The 20,484-nt window shown below is 44.4% G+C and overlaps 2 long non-coding RNA genes across 14 annotated transcripts in view; one reads left to right on the forward strand and one right to left on the reverse strand.

Moving 5' to 3' along the window:
- LOC102546992 (uncharacterized) lies at positions 1–9,069 on the reverse strand. The gene is made up of 3 exons (XR_355417.3): positions 8,943–9,069; positions 3,302–4,528; positions 1–738 (listed from the first exon to the last, which is right to left on the reverse strand). It is a non-coding gene; the product is annotated as an uncharacterized LOC102546992 (long non-coding RNA).
- Positions 3,499–20,484, forward strand: part of LOC100912143 (uncharacterized) — a 26,681-nt gene continuing 9,695 nt past the window's right edge. For 3 of the 13 annotated variants that reach the window (XR_010053249.1, XR_010053250.1, XR_010053251.1), the window contains exons 1-4: positions 3,499–3,638; positions 4,001–4,142; positions 5,517–5,605; positions 8,072–19,449. This is a non-coding gene — a long non-coding RNA (uncharacterized LOC100912143). Of the gene's footprint in view, positions 3,689–4,000; positions 4,143–5,516; positions 5,606–8,071; positions 19,450–20,484 lie in introns of all 13 variants that reach the window. The other 10 variants (XR_593400.4, XR_010053248.1, XR_010053245.1 and 7 more) reach the window with 9 other exon arrangements.

The raw sequence follows: 20,484 nt of genomic DNA on the forward strand, positions 1-20,484 counted from the left end.
TAAACATTTTCTAAAAGAATTTTAATGAAAATGTCACTCTTCCCAATTAATTGGGGGGTTTTTCTCCTAGTGGCACTGGCGTTCTATGGACTAGATGACATAATCCTGATTTTTCCCACCGACAGTCTGGACACTTGGATAGCTGCATTGGGAACCCGGCCTCTCTCTCCTTCAGGAAACCACACCAGAGGCCTTTTCGAATGGAGGGGTTGCTCTGCCTCTCACCTCCTGTTTATTTCAATTCCTCAGCTCTCAGGTGTCATCAGTGCCTCCTCTTTACCCATGGAAGATGAATGTTTGGAGGGATAAACACATACTGATTGATTTACAGTAAATAATACTCTGCTCCCTCTCAGTGGCCTTTAGAGAGCAGTCACGTGACAATGACCTAGCAATGTTTGTTTGATATCAAGCTTTCGGGCAGAACAGTGTCAAGGAGAGGCCAAAACATTTTTTTTTTCTTTTGTGAGACTTGCCACTCATTCAGCACTGGGTGTCTAGAAAAAGGAACACGGAAGATGTCCACATTTAACAGTTTGCTATCCTGGCCTTTCTCCTGTAATGCTTGGTTCATTGTAACTGAATCTTCCACTTGCCAAAGTCTTCTGTCTTCTCTCTGTTCAGACTGGGAACTCCTTAGGTCAGATGTGGTGGCACATGTCTTTAATCCCAGCACTCTGGAGACGGAGACAGGTGGATCTCTCCCAGTTCCAGGTCTTCCTGGTCTTGACTTCCAGCCTGGATAGAAATACATAATGAGATTTTGTCACAAAAAAGCAAATACCACTAAAACACCAAAGGCTGGATAAGTGTAAGACCAGTGTCATCTATCTATGCATGAACGCATCCATTCATGCATGCAGCTATCCATCTGTCCATGCATGCATGCACCCATCCATCCATCCATTCACCCACCCACCCATGCAGCCATCCATACATGCACCCATCTGTGCATGCATGCATCAATCCATGCATGCACGAATCATGCATCTATTTATGTATCCGTCCATGCATGCATGCACCATCTACCCATGCATGCATCTATTCATCTATGTATCCATCTATGCATCCATCCATCCATGCATTCATCCACCCATCCATGAATCCATGCATCCATGCATCCATCAATTCATTCATTCACTTACGGAACAAATACTTAATGTTTGCGCATGTGCGGTGTTTTGCTATGTTCTAGGGATGCACACAGGAGTAAGATACATCCCTTGCTTTCAAGATGTTCTCGACCTTCTAGTATCTTTGAAGTGAGCTGATCTTTACAATAATATGTGTCTCCCTAAGTGCTGAACACAGAAGAGATTCATGAAGGTGAGGAGAGAAGGTGGGCAGCCCGAGAGAGTGCTCCGGCCGTGAACCTGAGTGGTTGCCATGGTGCTGTGGCTTGTGTTCTAGTTTTTGCTGAAGGGTGTTTAGAAGAAGCACCAGTTTCTCAAGACCTTTTAGCGGTAGCTTTCAGGAAGGCAGTTCCTTTCTTTCTTAGAATGGAACTTTCTGGACCCGGAACCTCTCTCTCCTAAGGGTGACCCCGAAGACAGTACTTGTTCTGGTCTCACAACGGTCTGGGCTACCTTCTCTTCAGGAAACAGGTTCACTTTTTGCATGGACAAATGACCACTCACTGAGAGGGGACGTAGAAAGAGGGCAAGAAACTGGGGGAGGTAATGTTTCCTGGGTGCAGCTGAGGGCCTGGAACTTCGCACACTTCCCTCACGTAGTGAGCAATTACTCAGAGGCATTGGAGGTTAGTAGGCGATCCCCACCTTGTGTGCTTTTATAATTTTAAATTAAATGATTTCTAAAACACTGAGTCCTAAGCTGGTTCCCCAAAGAAGCACGACCCAGTCATTTCCCTCACAGAGACAAAGAAAAAAAATATTAAACACACACCAAGTCAGACAATCACTGAAAAATAGAATAACAATAATGGAAAGGATTTTAGGGCCCCAGAGTTTCCTAGGATGCACTCCAAGGATTCCAAGTGAGCTGACCTAAAGACAGCCTAAAGGAATGCATTGTGAAGCACCAAGGATAGGAAGAGGACACAACGTGGAGTCTAAGTGTTATTTGAATGGTCTGAGACTCAGGGGCCGAGAAATGACGTTTTTTTTTTTGTTTTGTTTTTGTTTTTGTTTTTGTTTTTTTTCTCCAGGAGACAGAGATGTTATGTTACCCATGCTCAGAAGAGATCAGAGACCAGAACCTGGGTCACCTGACTTTGCCCCAACATCCTTGTTCAACTTCCTACTCTGGGGAAGAGGAAACAGCGGCTTGGCTAATTAGCCATCTGTTTTGGACAGAGACTCCCGTGAGAATCTAGCAGCAAAGTAAGACAGCACAGACTTGATTTAGTGTAAAAGTCAGCACTTACAAGAGTGCTTACCGTGTGCCTCAGTCTTACACGGAGATGTCACGCATATTAATGCATGCTAATCCCCAAACATCCGGGTAGGTGCTATTAGGCAATGAGACATTTCCATTGTCTTTCTTTTCACGGGAGACAAATGAAGGAATGAAGATGGTTATGGATTGTGTATGCTTGGCCCAGGGAGTGGCCCTATTAGAAGGTGTGGCCTTGCTGGAGTGGGTGTGGCCTCGCTGGAGTGGGTGTGGCCTTGCTGGAGTGGGTGTGGCCTCGGAGTGGGTGTGGCCTTGCTGGAGTGGGTGTGTCACTGTGGCTCTCAGACCCTCATCCTACCTACCTGGAAGCCAGTATTCTGCTAGCAGCCTTCAGATGAAGATGTAGAACTCTCAGCTCCTCCTGCACCATGCCTGCCTGGATGCTGCCATGCTCCCACCTTGATGATAATGGACTGAACCTCTGAATCTGTAGGCCAGCCCCAATTAAATGCTGTCCTTTATAAGAGTTGCCTTGGTCATGGTGTCTCTTCACAGCAGTAAAACCCTCACCAAGACAAAGATCAAGTGCTTTTTAAGCCTTAACTTGCTGAGCTGAGATCTGAACCTACCTAGGCCAGCTCTTGAATGTGTCCCCTTAACCACTACACACTCAGATCACAAATACATGAGGGGGTAATGGAGGCGTCTCCATCTCTGATGGGATTGGAACGATTCTACTCAGTGTGGGACCTCCTCTCCGTTCCCCACCTCGAACTCACCAATCAGCCCTAGTTCATTCTGTAGAAGACATAATTTTTTTCTGGCCGTCCACTTTTCTTTTTCAGCAAGCTTCCGCTCCATAGCCCGGCCCCAGGCTGTCCTGGAACTCTTGATTCTCCTGTAAATGCTGGAATTGCAGAAACCCCCCAGAAAGAACCATGCTTACCATCGTTTCATGGGAATTTCCATCCCCAGGAAATCCATGCGCAATTGCATTTCACCATATGCAGTGATGCAAAGAAAGACGTCCAAGGCTGAGAGGGACAGCACCACAATCTGCGGGCAGCATAGTGTGAGTCACATGGGTTCATGGCAAACCTGCCGGACGGGGTAGAGGCCCAGGGCACTATGGGTAGTCACCGGGTGCCGCAGAAGCCCTGCCCGCCTGCTGCTTGGTGTTTAGCACAACACCCGGTGCCAAGCAGGTGTTCAGAGCTGAGAACGGTTGGAAAACTGGATGGAAACAGCCGGGCCTCGAAGTGGGCAGTGGTGTGGCGATTGAGGTGAGAGGGCAGCTGACACGAGTTTGACCTACTTTATTATCTTGCTCCAGGTAAGCTAGGAGCAAAGCAGAGGGCCAAGTTCCCAGCCCACGGGGAAGAGAACAATGCCCGGAGCGCGCAACATGGCTAGCGTTTCCAGGCTTAGAGGGAAAGATTCTTTCGCCCTTGTCCTCCGTTGGAGCAGGCTTCTGGCTTCTGCCTCCTTAGACGAAGGGACCTTGTTCTCCCCCATATAGGGTGTTTGGTTGGGGAGGGGGAGGCCATCTGGGTCCTGTCACTGGCCTCCTCGGTATTGGTGCTCAAAGAGGATCAGCCTATGGGTGCTTTTTTTTTTTTTTTTTTTTTTTTTTTTATCTCCCCAGCAGGTGCTGACAGCTGAGCCATTCCACACACCTTTGGGGCAAAGAAGTGCCGGAAGCCAGGGCCAAGTTCAAAGACCAAACATTCTTTCCAAGGCGACCAGAAGCACCCTGGAGGGCTGGCTCCTAGTTACATAAACCGCAGGTTAGCAGGTCCCCCACCGATGAACTCAGCCTGAGCCTCCCGGACTTACTTACGCAACTGTTACGCAGAAGCACTTGTTTCAGTGTGGCAACAGATGTTGTGTTGCTATCAAATACGTGGTGTCTCCGCCCATCTTCACTTAGACAACACTAAAGCTCTTCACCACCAGGTGGTTAAGGCTGTCTGATCGGGCTGGCAGGAGGGAAAGGCATGACTTACTGTAGCTCTTGGCCCAGGCCACCGAACACTCAGTACCTTGTACCCCGTTAGCCTTGGGCAGTAAACCCTCTGATAAAATGTTCTTTTTTGGTGTTTGTTTTTCCTGGCAGTCTCATTTTGGGATATAAATGGTTCATTATTTCCATCCCATAGATCCATTCTTGCTTCTGGAAAAAAAAAATGGAAAGATTGGTTAAAAAAAAAAAGCATCATTGGGGCGACCTCTCCTCTTCCCAAATGTTCTGACCTTGAACAGGGGCCTAGTTTCCACACCGCTCCAGCCATCTACAGCTGAGCCAGTGTGGGAGAGGTTGACTTAGGGAAGGCAGCCGTGAACAGGGGATATAAATATATTACACCAAAGCGCTTGATGCTATTAAATGCCAGGAAGTGGTGCAGACCTTTACCCCCCGCTGGAACCCCTGCAACCTTTTCAGAGGACACTGGGCGAGCATCAGCGGTTAGGAAGTTGGAACAGGGTTCCTCCCTCTCCAGCTAGGTCATTTTCCCTGCAGGGCAGCCTGGAGGCAAATTTTATTAAGGATCAAGTAGCTGGCCCAAAGCAGTATAAATAGTGAGAGAGCATATGACAGCCTTAGCAATGAATGTGGCTGGGGCTCAGGCGAAAGGAACCTACTGTGTTTGCTGCTGCTCTGAAACTTATGTGAAGCCCTCCTCCCAGAAGGCGACCAGGGAAGTTGGACACAGACTTGCTAAAGCTTACTATTCAAAAATTATTCAAAGTGACTTCTCCTTACTTTTGGAAATCAGCGGGCCACACAGTTAACTCAGGAAAGGAACCTAAGGCTGGAGGAGATTAAGTTTGGAAGCAGAGGCTGTCCCTGATTGAGGTTCCCCAAGTCATTGAGGTACTACTAAGGGCAAAACCTTGAAGCACCTCTAAATACTGTGTAGGAACTAACATGTCAGAAGCAGACCAGAAGGACCTCAAAGTTGAGTTTTACAAGGACAGCTGGGGTGAGTTTAAGCTGCCCCACCCCCACCCCATTGGTTTCTTCTACTGATGTCTCCCTTTGCTTTAGGGTAGACCCTGAGAGTAAACCAAGCTTTAGTGAAACAGATCAAGACCTGAACAACTGAGAGATGGGAATCACTATTACAGAACAGTTTCTTAAACTAGCTGTCTTTCGGCAGTCCCGTCCCACTGTCCCAGAGCTGTTGAGGAGACGCTGAGGATTGAAAAGGTGCAGACCGTTCCTGCTCGTCTCCGACACATTTCCCAGGTACCCCTGGCTTCTGAGACAACACATCTGCTTCATTCTGACCTAACTTCTCAATGTACTCCGAGAGACGACAGTACATTGTACATTACACATTGTACAGTACAGGTGTCCTACCCTTCTGGAAAGGACAGTAGCCACCTGAACGTGCCATGTTAAAAACCAGCATCTCTATCTCTACTTTCAAGGGCATTGATCACGAGGGGCCAATGCCTTCAGAATCACCCCCCCCCCCCAGAGGGTATGAGGACATGAGGGAGGCTCTGTTGCCTTCTTCCTGACTCCCTCTCATTCTGGCAAAGACATTGACCCCTTAGTCAATATTTACTCTATTTTTTTTTCCCTCTGTAAAAACAACTTTAACATGGCAAAATTCCTGGCTAAGAGATGACATTTCCCAAACTCTCTCATAGTAAGAATGTCACAGGGCAGGGTGCTTACATAAATTTGAATTCTGGGAAACAAATAATTTTTAGTTACGCACGCGCGTGCATGTGCGTGTGCGTGTGTGTGCGTGTGTGTGTGTGTGTGTGTGTGTGTGTGTGCCTGTGCCTATGTGTGTGTGTACTTGTTATAGTAGTTTTATATTTTTATTTATTTATTTTTGTTTTATGTGCAGGAGTGTTTTGCCTGCATGCATGTGCGTGCATACATTGATAACCATGGAGGCTAGAAGAGGGTGTTAGGTCCCCTAGAACTGGAGTTACCGACTGTTATCAATTGCCACGTGTACACTGGGAGCTGAACTCAGGTCCTCTGCAAGAGCAGTCAATACTCCTAACCACTGAGCCATCTCTCCAGCCCCCAATGTTTTTGTACTTTTTAATTTCCAAATATGGCAGCTCTTTGCACAGGGCTTTTGGAATGAACATACATGTTCTCTTTGCCCTCCGTTCTCTCCTAGAGGGTAACTGAGAAAGCTGGAATTTCGGCAGCCACCTGGAGATATGTTTAGGAGGAACAGAAGTAAAGGACTCGGGTCTCCAGTGACTGTATACTTTCAGAGCTCTTTTTGTGTGAGGACAAGCCATTGGTCCACATTAGCTGCCATGCTGTCTCTGCGATTTGTACCTAAAAAATGCTAGATATCATAGATATTCATAGAATATGGCCTTAACATAGCTTAGAGTAGTGTTACTTTTGTGCCTGGCAGAGTCTGTCTTACTGTGTACCATTTGCTTTGGCTTTTGTTTATCATACACAATTATCTCTATTATCTCTCTGTCTACATATACACTGTATTTATTATATTATGAAAATAATATACTCATATACATTATTTATTACTACTATATATTAAATATACACTACACTGCACACACACACACGCACACACACACACATACACACACACACACACACACACACACACACACACACACACACAATGTATCCCAGAGTGGCCCTGAACCCTCTGCATATCCAAGGCTGGCCTCGAACTCATGATCCTCCTGCCTCTGCCTCCTAAGCGTTGGGATATGGCTGTGCACCACCACACCCAGCTTAGTCACTCTACATATAAGGTCTCTGAGGGAGGTGGAGAGCATTCCTTCCATCCTTTGGAAAGGCAGCATGAAACCCACACACCGCTGGTGCCCGTCTGCCTTACACGCTGCCTTTGTGCATTCTGAGCACTTGCTCCAGATCATAACATTTCTAAAGCAAAATGATTTGTTTTTAACCTTCACACAAGCATTCTGCCCGAAACTCAACTTATCTACACTGATGAGTCAAAACCTCAGAGTCTTATTTCAAAAAGTTATTGACAGATTCCCTTGTATGCCACAAAGGTTAGCTAGGGACAGTCATGCGTTCAGACAAGGCTTATTCATTTATAAAGTGCATCGATAACTTAGAAAGCAGGTGTCAGCCACTGTGGCATATTCCTATATTGTCAGCAGTAGGAGGCGGAGGCAGGAGGACGTCAGTTTTAAGGACAGGCTAGGGGATGTAGCGAGTTCGAGGCTGGCTGTAGCTATGTGGTGGGAACGCAAAGCGACAATGACAAAATCAGGAGCGATATAAAATACACCTCTTTCAGCAGGTCATGACCTTGAAAACCCACTGCTCGGCATTCTAGTAAAGAGAAGGGGTCAAGGGCGAGAGCATCTAGCTTGGCTGCGAACTGTATGAACAGTTGGCTCCCTTTTTTCAGTGACATCTTCTGAAGGTTATGTGGTAGAATATTACCAGCCATGTTCTCTCACATTAGCTGCCTTAACTTTTCTCCAAAAGAATTCCATGCTTGCCCTCTGTGGAGACGAAGCACCATGCAAAGAGAAGAGAGCAGTATTTCCTTACAGGACTCCCTCTTCAAACACTCGTGAAACAAGATCAGGCCTGGTCCGGCTGTCACAGACAGCCCTGAGGAGGTGGCTAGACTTTGTGATGTGGTGAGGGCTGAGGGCTAGAATTTAGCAGGAGAGAGAGTGAGAGGCCTCTCACACCATTTTGTATGTTTCTATACAGGACTCCCAGCTCCGCCTGTCAGCAAGGAAGGGTGCGATCAGGGGTACTTGGGAGCAGGGGAGCCAAGCCTCTAGACACAGGCAATGTCAATAACAGCAACGGATAACCAAGAGGAATAAGCCAAACACGGACGGAGAAGGATCAGGATCAGTCCGGTGAGAGGTTGTGACGTCATCACTGGCAGCCCCAGGGAGATGACGGATGAGCCATCTGTATGCATCGAAACTACAGACATAAATAAAAGTTGTACAGACTTGAGTTAGGCAGATAAAACCACATCACGCGTTAATTGGTATTTTCCTTATCGTGGAGAGGGAACATATCTACCAGACATTCAGGACCAGACACATGACACACACTTCAGCAGGCTGAGAGGCAGGAAGATCATGAGTTCGAGGTCAGCCTGAGCTATAAAGTGAGTTTCGGGCCAGTTTGGATTATATGGTGAGTGTCCGTCTCGGAATACAACACAACACAACACAACACAGCACTCAGGTCCATTGATTGAACATTTATTAGGTGCCAGGCCTTGTTGTCAGGGTCGCATCCAGTTTTATAGTGCTATTGAGGCAGGGTACCAATGCCTTTCAACTTCCCAAGAATGAAAACTTCCCAAGCTCCTTTGCTTCCCTGCTGTAAGACCGTAGCTGAAGCCAGCTGCCTCCTCTGTACTGTGATCTCTTTGATGACCATTGTTTTAACCCAAGGGCAGAAACATGCTGGTAGGCAAGTTTATGAAGTACTCCTAGTTTTAAAACAGGCTTACGGTAAGACCTCTAATAAAAATCAGCAGACTGCCTTATGTTCAGTTTTCCTCTGCTACTAAATCATCTTTTCTTTCCTTTCTTTACAACTAAGCTTAGACATTTACCAAACAAGCTTCAGAAAGCAGGACGGGAGACTGAGTGGCTCCTGGGTTCACATAGGCAGGGAGCAGAGGCCGAGATCCGCTTCCCTAGAGCTCTTCAAACCGAACGGACTTGCACTTGTTGCTTAAGTGTCTTGAGGCCTCTGTTTCCACATCTGAGAAATGGGGAAATTGTGGTATTTGTTGTGAAGATAATTCGATTTAAAGATTGGGTAACTGGGTCACGGAAGGCCACAAAATGCCCCAGCAAAGGTAGCTTCTTCGTGTGTGTGTGTGTGTGTGTGTGTGTGTGTGTGTTTGTGTGCGTGCATGTGAGTGTGCGTATGTGTGTGCATGTGCGCGTGTGCGTGTGTTTTTGTATGTGTGTGTGTTTGTGTGTGTGTTTCTATGTGTGTGTGCGTGTGTGTGTGAGTGTGTGTGTCTGTTTGTGTGTGTGTCTGTGTGTGTGTTTGTATGTGTGCGTGTGTGTGTGTGTGTGTGTGTGTGTGTGTGTGTATAGCTATTGATAGATCCATCAGTTCATCTATTTATAACCATGGATAGCTCGGTGAGTGCATAACAGGGAAATCCAAACACACTGGTGGCCCAGTTACACCATGGCTACTTTCTCCCCAGCAAACCTGCTAGGTCTCCTTTGCGGTTTTTAAAGGTAAGATCCAGATTGTCCAGCTTTCATCCACCTCCTAGCTCCTCTGTTCTCTTTATTCTTTCTTATACTCCAGCTCTCTGTGTGTTGGTTGGAGAGGAGGAGGGAGAAGGGAGGGACTGATATCACTTACCTGTCCATCCACGGCCACAGTCTAGTCAGACTAGGGAGGTTGAGCATTAGAGGCAGGCGCCTAAGGGATGGTGACCCAGTGAGTCATTGGAAAGCCTGATAGGCCTGACACCTCCCTCGGCTCCATCCAGAGCCTCTATCTTTGCAGGCAATGATGCATTGTGCGGCTCATCTGTCTGGTATCTACTAACTTGCCTTCATACTTACGTGTCACTTGCGGATATTTTCTCGGTACTCTGAGAGGTGGTCTATTAGTCGGTTGCCCTTAACAACTCATACCTTAAGTAAACAATCCCATGACACTTCTTTACTTCTCTATGGCTGTCCCCACCTCCACCGAATGTTGTTTACATACTTCTCTGGGTTGCCACATCAGACAGGAAACTCTTCTTGATTGCATTTTTCTGTTTTCTCAACTGTGTTGTGAGTCCCTGGAGTTGACCGGGCCTTCTCTTGCCGAGTGACTTGAATACAGGCTTGTACAGTTTTGACAGGTGACGTTTTTGCCACTATTTCTCAATTACCTGATTCATCCTACAAACCCATCTGTGATTGCTCCATTGTGTACAGGAACCCAGCAGTGGCCCTCACAACATCGCTGTCTGACAGAGACAGAGATGAGCTGGTGGTGCCATCTGCTCTTGCTGTAGGAGGAGAAGCCTCTTCGTTCCATTTCCTGTCCTTCTCCCTGTCTGCTCAGTATCAGGATAGACAGCCTAAAGAGCAGAAGCTGCCATAATGAAAACTTAAACATGGACAGGAGACAACTTTCACACACTTATTCATTTTAGAGATCTGTGTGGCGAGGTCAGGGTGGAGGACCTGCGTGCTGAGGGTCAGGTAGAGGGCCAAGGACAACTTGGGAGAGTCATTTCTTTCCTGTAGCCATTCTTTACTTCCTGAACCATCACATTGGTCGGATCCAGGAACTTGTGTTTAGCACCCATTTGACAGGAGTTTCTCAGTGTGGAACTCCAGCCCCTACCTCATTTCTCTTCCCGTTTACTTTCTTAGCTTTCTCATCGGCTGATGAACTCATCTGGTGTTCCTTAGACCAACACCTCTAGTCCCATTTCACAGAGTCCAAATCACAAAGGGGGAAATGGTATTTATTTGGCGAATTCCATATTGAAGGTATTGTGCTGGGCACAATAGATACATTGAAGAAGCCCCGCTTAGGAAGCTGAGGTGGAAGATGGCAACTTTGATGCCAGCATGGTCCTGACTGCCTGTCTGAGACTGGGGAAGAGGCTGAGGGAGGAGAAGGAGGAAGAAGGGGAAGGATAAGTTGCTATTTTTGCTGGTATGTTTTTATTTTTCCACCAATAAAGTGGCAAGTCTTTTAAGGAAGAAAACATCTAGTGTTTCTTTATGTCATGACTTTTCCCTCTTGTATTTTGGTTAGAACAAGTAACTCTTATCACGGGATAAGAGCTCTGGTCATTGCCTCCCCCAACACCCTTCCCCCACTGAGGTCAAGCAAGCCACAATGCCTGGGCTTGCAGCCCAGTCAGCCTACAGCACTAAACCTTTCTATGAAGCTCTTACAGAAACGTGGTCTGCACCAGTGACCCTGTGGTCTGCACAGCTCACCACTCTGCTTTCTACACAATTCATTAAGCTGTGCCTGCTAACGCCCCGAGTGACTACTAGCCAGTAGCCACATCTGGCGTGTGGCCTCTAGTCCTTTACTTGTTTACCTATTCATCTTTATCACCATCACCACCACCACCACCACCACCACCATCATCATCATCATCATCATTATAATCATCATGGTTTTACATTGCCCCACACCCTGCTTCTAAATCCCATTACAATACCCCTTTCTCTTATCGTCTGCTGAAATGAGATCATTCCCCCAGCACCCCGACTTGACTCTATCATTCTATACTTGGTTGCCAGGAAGTCTCTTCTGTGGTCATGTCTTCAGCTGTAACCCATATTCTGTAGTTAGGACAGCAATCTTGATCACTCCATGAGAGCAGAGACCTCATGATCTAGTCATCCCGGAAGTGGCTCACTCTTCAATGCCGCTGCACTGGAGAGTGTCTTTGGTTGTTTTCTGTTGCTATAATTGGATGCTAGAGACTTGGTAACCTGTAAAAGAAACAAGTTTATGCTGGCCCACCATCCCATAGTCCAAAAGTTGAAATATTGGTCTGTCTGACTTCCATGCAGGGCCTCCTGATGCTTGAACGCATGACTGAAAGCAGAAATAGGAAACGGTACTCGTGGGATACAGAAAGGGGAGCCGAATACATGAGTGTAGACAGACAGACAGACATACAGACAGACAGAAACACGCACACACAGGCCTTTCTGCCCTGACAGAAGCTTCTTATTCCTATTATTCTGGATGTGTGTTAAATGAATGTTCTAGAACGAGAATGCATTCTTTCATTTTAGGAAGCACTTAATGCATCTATGATGTTTTTAACCCTGGAAACAATACAGCATAACAAGGCTAGAGAGATGGCTTCGTGGGGAAAGTGCTTACTACAAAAATCCAATGACCCGAGTTCCATCCCTGGGACCCGTGTGGTAGGAGGAGAGAACTGATACCCATACGTTGTCCTTTGACCTCCACAGGAGTGTTGTGGCATGCTCAAACCAGCATGCCACACACACACACACACACACACACACACACACACACACACATACACACACACACACACACACACACACACGCAGACACACACAGAATAAATAAATTACATTAAAACATGGTATATTTTTTCTAAAGCACACAAATTTTACGTGCTCACCTTAATGAATTCTTATGTATGTGTCCATCTAGGTATATCAGTGCTATTGTGATATGCAAATTTGAAGTATGTTTCCTTTGTACATGTAACTAACAACCTATGTCCTTAATGTTGTGTTATGGTTTATATATGTTTGGCCCAGGAATGGCACTATTAGGTGTGGCTCTCCGCCCATTGATGCCAAATAAGGCCATCCTCTGCCACCTATTCGGCTGGTCCATTCCTATGTACTCTTGGGATGGTGGTTTAGTCCCTGGAAGCATTTGGGGGGGGGGGTCTTGTTGGTTGATATTGTTGTTGCTCTTATGGAGTTGCAAACCCCTTCAGCTCCTTCAGCCCTTTCTCTCCTCCATGGGGGACCCCATTCTCAGTTCAATAGTTGGCTGTGAGCATCCTCATCTGTATTTGTCAGGCTCTGGCAGAGCCTCTCAGGAAACAGCTCTATCAGGCTCCTGTCAGCATGCACTTCTTGGCATCTGCAATAATGTCTGGGTTTGGTGACTGTATATTGGATGGATGCCCCAGGTGGGGCAGTCTCTGGATGGCCTTTCCTTCAGTCTCTGATCCACACTTTTTTTTTTTTTTTTTGGTTCTTTTTTTCGGAGCTGGGGACCGAACCCAGGGCCTTGCGCTTCCTAGGCAAGCACTCTACCACTGAGCTAAATCCCCAACCCTTCTGATCCACACTTTATATCCATTTTTCCTCCCGTGAGTATTTTGTTCCCTCTTCTAAGAAGGACTGAAGTATCCGCAGTTTAGTCATCCTACTTCTTGAACGTCGTGTGGCCTATAAATTATATCTTGGGATTTCCAAGCTTTTGGGCTAATATTCACTTATCAGTGAGTGCATACCATGTGTGTGCTTTTGTGATGAGGTTACCTTACTCAGGATGATATTTTCTAGTCCTATCCATTTGCCCAAGAATTTCATGAAGTCATTGTTTGTAATAGCTGAGTAGTACTCCATTGTGTAAATGTACACTTTCTGTATCCATTCCTCTGTTGAAGGACATCTGGGTTCTTCCAGCTTCTGGCTATTATAAATAAGGCTGCGATGAACATAGTGGAGCATGTGTCCTTGTTATATGTTGGAACATCATTTGGGTGTATGTCCAGGAGTGGTACAGCATGGGTCCCTAGGTAGTACTATGTCCAATTTTCTGAGGAACCTCCAGACTGATTTCCAAAGTGGTTGTATCAGCTCGCAATCCCACCAACAATGGAGGAGTGTTCCTCTTTCTCCACATCCTCGCCAGCATCTGTTGTCACCTGAGTTTTTGATCTTAGCCATTCTGACTGCTGTGAGGTGGAATCTCAGGGTTGTTTTGATTTGCAGTTCCCTGATGACTAAGGATGTTGAACATTTTTTAGGTGCTTCTCAGCCAGTCAATATTCTTCAGTTGAGAATTCTTTGTTTAGCTCTGTACCTCATTTTTAATAGGGTTATTTGGCTCTCTGGAGTCTAACTTCTTAACTTCTTCGTATATATTGGATATTAGCCTTCTATTGGATGTAGGATTGGTAAAGATCTTTTCCCAATCTGTTGGTTGCCATTTTGTCCTAATGACAATGTCCTTCACCTTACAGAAGCTTTGCAGTTTTATGAGGTCTCATTTGTCGATTCTTGATCTTAGAGCATAAGCCATTGGTGTTATGCTTAGGAAATTTTACCCTGTGCCCACATGTTCAAGGCTCTTTCCACTTTTTCTTCTATTAGGTTGAGTGTATCTGGTTTTACGTGGAAGTCCTTGATCCACTTGAACTTGAGCTTTGTACAAGGCAATAAGAATAGGTCAGTTTGCCTTCTTTTACATGCTGACCTCCAGTTGAACCAGCACCATTTGTTGAAAATGCTGTCTTTTTTTCCACTGGATACTTTTAGCTCCTTTGTCAAAGATCAAGTGACCATAGGTGTGGGGGTTCATTTCTGGGTCTTCAATTCTATTCCACTGGTCTATCTGCCTGTCTCTGTACCAATACCATACAGTTTTTATCACTATTGCTCTGTAATACACCTTGAGGTCAGGGACGGTGATTTCCCCAGAAGTTCTTTTATTGTTGAGAATTGTTTTTGCTATCCTGGGCTTTTGTTATTCCAGATGAATTTGCAAATTGCTATTTCTAACTCTGTGAAGAATTGAGTTGAAATTTTGATGGGAATTGTATTGAGTCTGTAGATTGCTTTGGGCAAAATGGCCATCTTTACTATATTAATTTTCCCAATCCATGAGCATGGGAGATCTTCCCATCTCCTAGATCTTCTTCAATTTCTTTCTCCAGAGACTTGAAGTTCTTGTCATACAGATCTTTCACTTGCTTGGTTAGAGTCACACCAAGGTATTTTATATTATTTGTGATTACTGTGAAAGGTGTTGTTCCCCTAATTTTTTTCTCAGCCTGTTTATCCTTTGTTTAGAGGAAGGCTACTGATTTGTTTGAGTTAATTTTATATCCAGCTACTTTGCTAAAGTTGTTTATCAGCTGTAGGAGTTCTCTGGTATAATATTTGGGGTCACTTAAGTATCTATCAGATCATCTGCAAATAGTGATATTTTGACTTCCTCTTTTCCAATTTGTATCCCTTTGACCTCCTTTTGTTGTCTGTTTGCTCTGGCTAGGACTTCGAGTACTATATTGAATAAATAGGGAAAGAGTGGGAAACCTTGTCTAGTCCCTGATTTTAGTGGGATTGCTTCAAGTTTCTCTCTATTTAGTTTGATGCTGGCTACTGGTTTGCTGTATATTGCTTTTACTATGTTTAGGTATGGGCCTTGAATTCCTGATCTTTCCAAGACTTTTAACATGAAGGGGTGTTGATTTTTGTCAAATGCTTTTTCAGAATCTAATGAGATGATCATGTGGGTTTTCCCCTCCTCTTTGAGATTGTTTATATAGTGGATTACATTGATGGATTTCCATATATTGAAACATCCCTGCATCCCTGGGATGAAGCCTACTTGGTCATGATGGATGATCATTTTGATGTGTTTGATGGTTTCATTGAGTATTTTTGGATCGATATTCATAAGGGAATCTGTTCTGAAGTTCTCTTTTGTTGGATATTTGTGTGGTTTAGGTATAAGTGTAATTGTGGCTCCATAGAACGAATTGGGTAGGGTTCCTCCTGTTTCTATTTTGTGGAATACTTTGGAGAGTATTGGTATGAGGTCTTCTATGAAGGTCTGACAGAACTGAGCACTAAACCCATCTGGTCCTGGGCTTTTTTTGGTTGGGAGACTTTTAATGACTGCTTTTATTTCTTTAGGGACTTTGGGACTGTTTAGATGGTTGATCTGATCCTGATTTAACTTTGGTACCTGGTATCTGTCTAGAAAATTGTTCATTTCCTCCAGATTTTCCAGTTTTGTTGAGTATAGGCTTTTGTAAAAGGATCTGATGAATTTTTGAATTTCCTCAGATTCTGTTTTGTCTCCCTCTTCATTTCTGACTTTGTTAATTTGGATACTCTCTCTGTGCCCTCTGTTTAGTCTGGCTAAGTGTTTATCTATCTTGTTGATATTCTCAAAGACTCAGCTCCTGGTTTTGTTGACTCTTTTTGTTCCTACTTGGTTGATTTCAGCCCTGAGTTTGATTATTTCCTGCCTTCTACTCCTCTTGGGTGTATTTGCTTCTTTTTGTTCTAGAGCTTTCAGGTGTGCTGTGAAGCTGCTAGTGTATGCTCTCTCCTGTTTCTTTTGGAGGCCCTCAGACCTATGAGTTTTCCTTTTAGCACTGCTTTCATTGTATCGCATAAGTTTGGGTATGTTGTGCTTTCATTTTCATAAAACTCTAAAAAGTTTTTAATTTCTTTATTTCTTTCTTGACCAAGTTATCATTGAGTAGATCTTTGTTCAGATTTCATGTGTATTTGGGCTTTCTGTAAATTTTGTTAGTTCATGGTGATCTGATACAATACATGGGATTGTTTCAATATTCTTGTATCTGTTTAGGCCTGTTTTGTGACCAATTTTATGGTCAACTTGGAGAAGGTACCATGAGGTGCTGAGAAGAAAGTATATTCTTTTATTTTAGGATGAAATGTTCTATAGATACCTGTTAAATCCATTTGGTTCATAACTTCTGTTTCACTGTGTCTGTTTACTTTCTGTTTCCATGATCTCTCCTTTGATGGGAGTGGGGTGTTGAAATCTCCCACTATTATTGTGTGAGGTGCAATGTGTGCTTTGAGCTTTAGTAAGGTTTCTTTTATGAATGTGGGTGTCCTTGCATTTGGAGCATAAATATTCAGAATTGAGAATTCATCCTGATGGATTTTTTTCTTTGACGAGTATGAAGTGTCTGTCCTTACCTTTTTTGATAACTTTTCGTTGAAAGTCTATTTTATTTGATAATAGAATGGCTACTTCAACTTGTTTCTTGGGACCATTTGCTTGGAAAAATTTTTCCTAGCCTTTTACTTCGAGGAAGTGTCTGTCTATGTCACTGAGGCATGTTTCCTGTATGTACCAAAATGCTGGGTCCTGTTTACATATTCAGTCTGTTAGTCTATGTCTTTTTACTGGAGAATTGAGTCCATTGATGTTGAGAGATATTAGGGTCCCATGATTATTGTTTCCTGTTATTTTTGTTGTTAGAGGTAGAATTATGTTTTTGTGGCTATCTTCTTTTGGGTTAGTTGAAAGAAGATTACTTTCTTGCTTTTGTGTAGGGTGTAGTTTCCCTCCTTGTCTTGGAATTTTTCCATCTATTATCCTTTGTAGGGCTGGATTTGTGGAAAGATATTGTGTAAATTTGGTTTTGTCATGGAATATCTTGGTTTCTCCACTTATGTTAATTGAGAGTTTTGCTGGCTATAGTAGCCTGGCCTGGCATTTGTGTTCTCTTAGTGTCTGTATGACATCTGCCCAGGATCTTTTAGCTTTCACAGTCTCTGTTGAGAAGTCTGATGTAATTCTGATAGGTCTGCCTTTATATATTACTTTACCTTTTTTCCATACATTTTTAATATTCTGTCTTTGTTTTGTGCATGTGGTATTTTGACTATTATTTGACAGGAGGAATTTCTTTTCTGGTCCACTCTATTTGAAGTTCTGTATGCTTCTTGTATGTTTATGGGCATCTCTTTCTTTTGGTTAGGGACGTTTTCTTTTATAATTTTGTTGAAGATATTTACTTGCCCTTTAAGTTTGGAATCTTCACTCTCTTCTATACCTATTATCCTTAGTTTTGATCTTCTCATTGTGTCCTGGATTTCTTGGATGTTTTGAGTTAGGAGCCTTTTGCGTTTTGCATTATCTTTGACATTTGTGTCAATGTTTTCTGTGGTATCTTCTGCCCCTGAGATTCTCTCTTCTATCTCTTGTATTCTATTGGTGATACTTGCATCTATGACTCATGATCTCTTTCCTAGGTTTTCTATCTCCAGGGTTGTCTCCCTTTGTGCTTTCCTTATTGTTTCTATGTCCACTTTTAAATTCTGGATGGTTTTGTTCAATTCCTTCACCTGTTTGGTTGTGTTTTCCTGTAATTCTTTAAAGGATTTCTGTGTTTCCTCTTTAAGGACTTCTACTTGTTTACCTGTGTTGTCCTGTATTTCTTATATTTTTGGTTGTGAGCCTAGCCTTTAACAGCTGAGCCATCTCTCCAGCCCTGTCCTGTATTTCTTTAAGCAAGTTATTTATGTCCTTCTTAAAGTCATCTAATATCATCATGAGATGTGATTTTAAATCAGAATTGTGCTTTTCTGGTATGTTGGGGTATCCAGAACTTGCTGTGGTGGGAGAACTGGGTTCTGATGATGCCAAGTGGCCTTGGTTTCTGTTGCTTAGGTTCTTGCACTTGCCTCTCGACATCTGCTTATCTCTGGTGTTAGCTGGTCTTGCTGTCTCTGACAGTGGCTTGACCTTCCCGTAAGCCTGTGTGTCAGCACTCCTGGGAGATGAGATGAGCTCTATCCCTGTGGGATCTGGGTACAAAGAGCTGTGGCACTGGGTCAGCTCCAGGCGCAGACAGAAACTGGAAGGATCCTGTCCCAGACTGCTCCTGTGTCCTGAAGGCTTTAGGTGGGTCCCTCTGAACAGAAGTGGTGATCTCATCTGTGTTCTCAGGTGTGTCAGCACTCCTGGGAGACCAGCTCTCTCCTGGCGGGATCTGAGTACAGAGGGCTGTGGAACAGGTTCAGCTCAGGGTGCAGGCAGAAACCGGAAAAGATTACGTTAACTTTTAATTCCACCTTGCAACCCTCTAGTTCAAAATTCTGTTCTTGTTTCTATCAGGACACTGAATCTGAGTGCTGAGAGGAAGAAAGGTGGGTAGTGACCCAGTGTTACTCTGGGGTACAGGTTCCTCCCTAAGGTGAACGTAAGAGTCAACCATAGTATCCTCACTTTATAGATGAAGAAATTGAGTTTCAAATGTATTCTGTCCTTGGTTCTACAGTTAGACAGAGTTTGAAACTCTGTCTCTGTGGTACCAAGTCTTTATTCTTTCTTTTAGACTATTGGCAAGATGTTATGATGTATTTTCTTTATTTTAGTTTTCCTGAAAGCAAAGCCTGAGGTATTTTATCTGGAAAGTGATCCTAGAGAATAAGAGCGGGGAGCAAGGGGTATGAGACAGAAAAGCCAGGAAGCCCATACATGGATGACCTCTTGGTTTGGCTATAACTGAGGTCAGCTTCTGTCCTTTCTTCTCAACTCTTCTTAGGCGACTTAGGAGGTGTGTCATAACACCATCCATCTAGAAGACCCAAGGAGAACGGGATATCTAGTAGTTTTCATCATCCAGTGGCCAAAGGCACCACAATGTTAGATGTCTTCTGATTTCTGGGTTGTAATGTGTTGGTATCAAGGAGACTCTCCTTCCCTTTATACCTCACAATGGTCCAAGACAAGACCTGATACAGAAGAAAAGGAGTCAAGGTGAAGGCCCCCGTAAGACACAGTCAAAGTGCTATTAGGTGAAACTGGACCAAGATGACATGTAGCTGAATGCTACCATGGTGGGTATAAGAGGAGGTGGGGCTGGGCATAGGCAACATGGTTGGGGTGTGTGTGGGAGGGGTTGGAGTTGGGGGAATAGCTGAATGAAAAAAAATAATAAAAAGGAAAGGAAAGGACAGGAAAGGGCATGACTGTTCCTAGGTACAGTGGAGGAGAAAGTTTATTACAGATATTTGGGAGAGTGTAGTCAGAGTCAGGGATGTTGGGAGAGTTCAGAGTGGACATAACGTTGAGTCATGTGAGGGGAGGGGAGAAGAGAGAGGAGAGAGGGTAGAGAGGGGAACCAGGTACGGCAGCCAGGAGGCCCAAAAGAGAGGGTAACCAAAATGGCAGATTATATAGAGAAGGGCACCTGGGAGAGGGGCAACTTAGCCACTGGGCTGGAGAAGTTTTGGGTAGGGGGCAGGGTATGCCAGCTATGTCAGCTATAAGGACCCTATAACAGGTAGGGACTAAGGAATGCTCAGAGAACCTAGCAGCCATGTCTGCTTTGATATGTTATATAGGCATCTCAACCTTTTGTCCCGGGCTTGGGAGCTAATAATAACCCAGTAGTAGCTTGTACATGGACTGAGAATAACTGGGTAATGCAGATCCAGAATGAGAAACAATTTGCCAGTAACATGCCTCTTCTTGTGGTGGAGATTTCAACCTCGACCAAGGTCTTTTCTGTTAGAGTTCAAGTCCAGGCACATTTGAAAAGCTGATGGGGTAGACTAAGATGATATTTGTATGCATTTAGTTGCATGAGTCCTCCTTTCTCAGGGTATATAATTTATCCATATACTTTTACATGTATACATATTTATATGTATTTAAGAGAACAGAGAAAGAAGATAGCAGTGTGAGACAAAAGGACCACGCATGGGAACAAGACCTGAAGTCAATGAGAAGAGAAGCTCGGGGGGAAGAGAGGCGGCTTTATGAGAGCCAGTACCTCAATACCCAGCAGGACACACTCTTTAAAGGCCTGGTGATGAAGTGTGATCTAGACTGAGGGCATTTGGGCATCCTTCCCATTTCTTCATTAGGCA

Source organism: Rattus norvegicus, chromosome 7, assembly GCF_036323735.1.
Source record: "Rattus norvegicus strain BN/NHsdMcwi chromosome 7, GRCr8, whole genome shotgun sequence".
NCBI classification, from domain to species: Eukaryota; Metazoa; Chordata; class Mammalia; order Rodentia; family Muridae; genus Rattus; species Rattus norvegicus.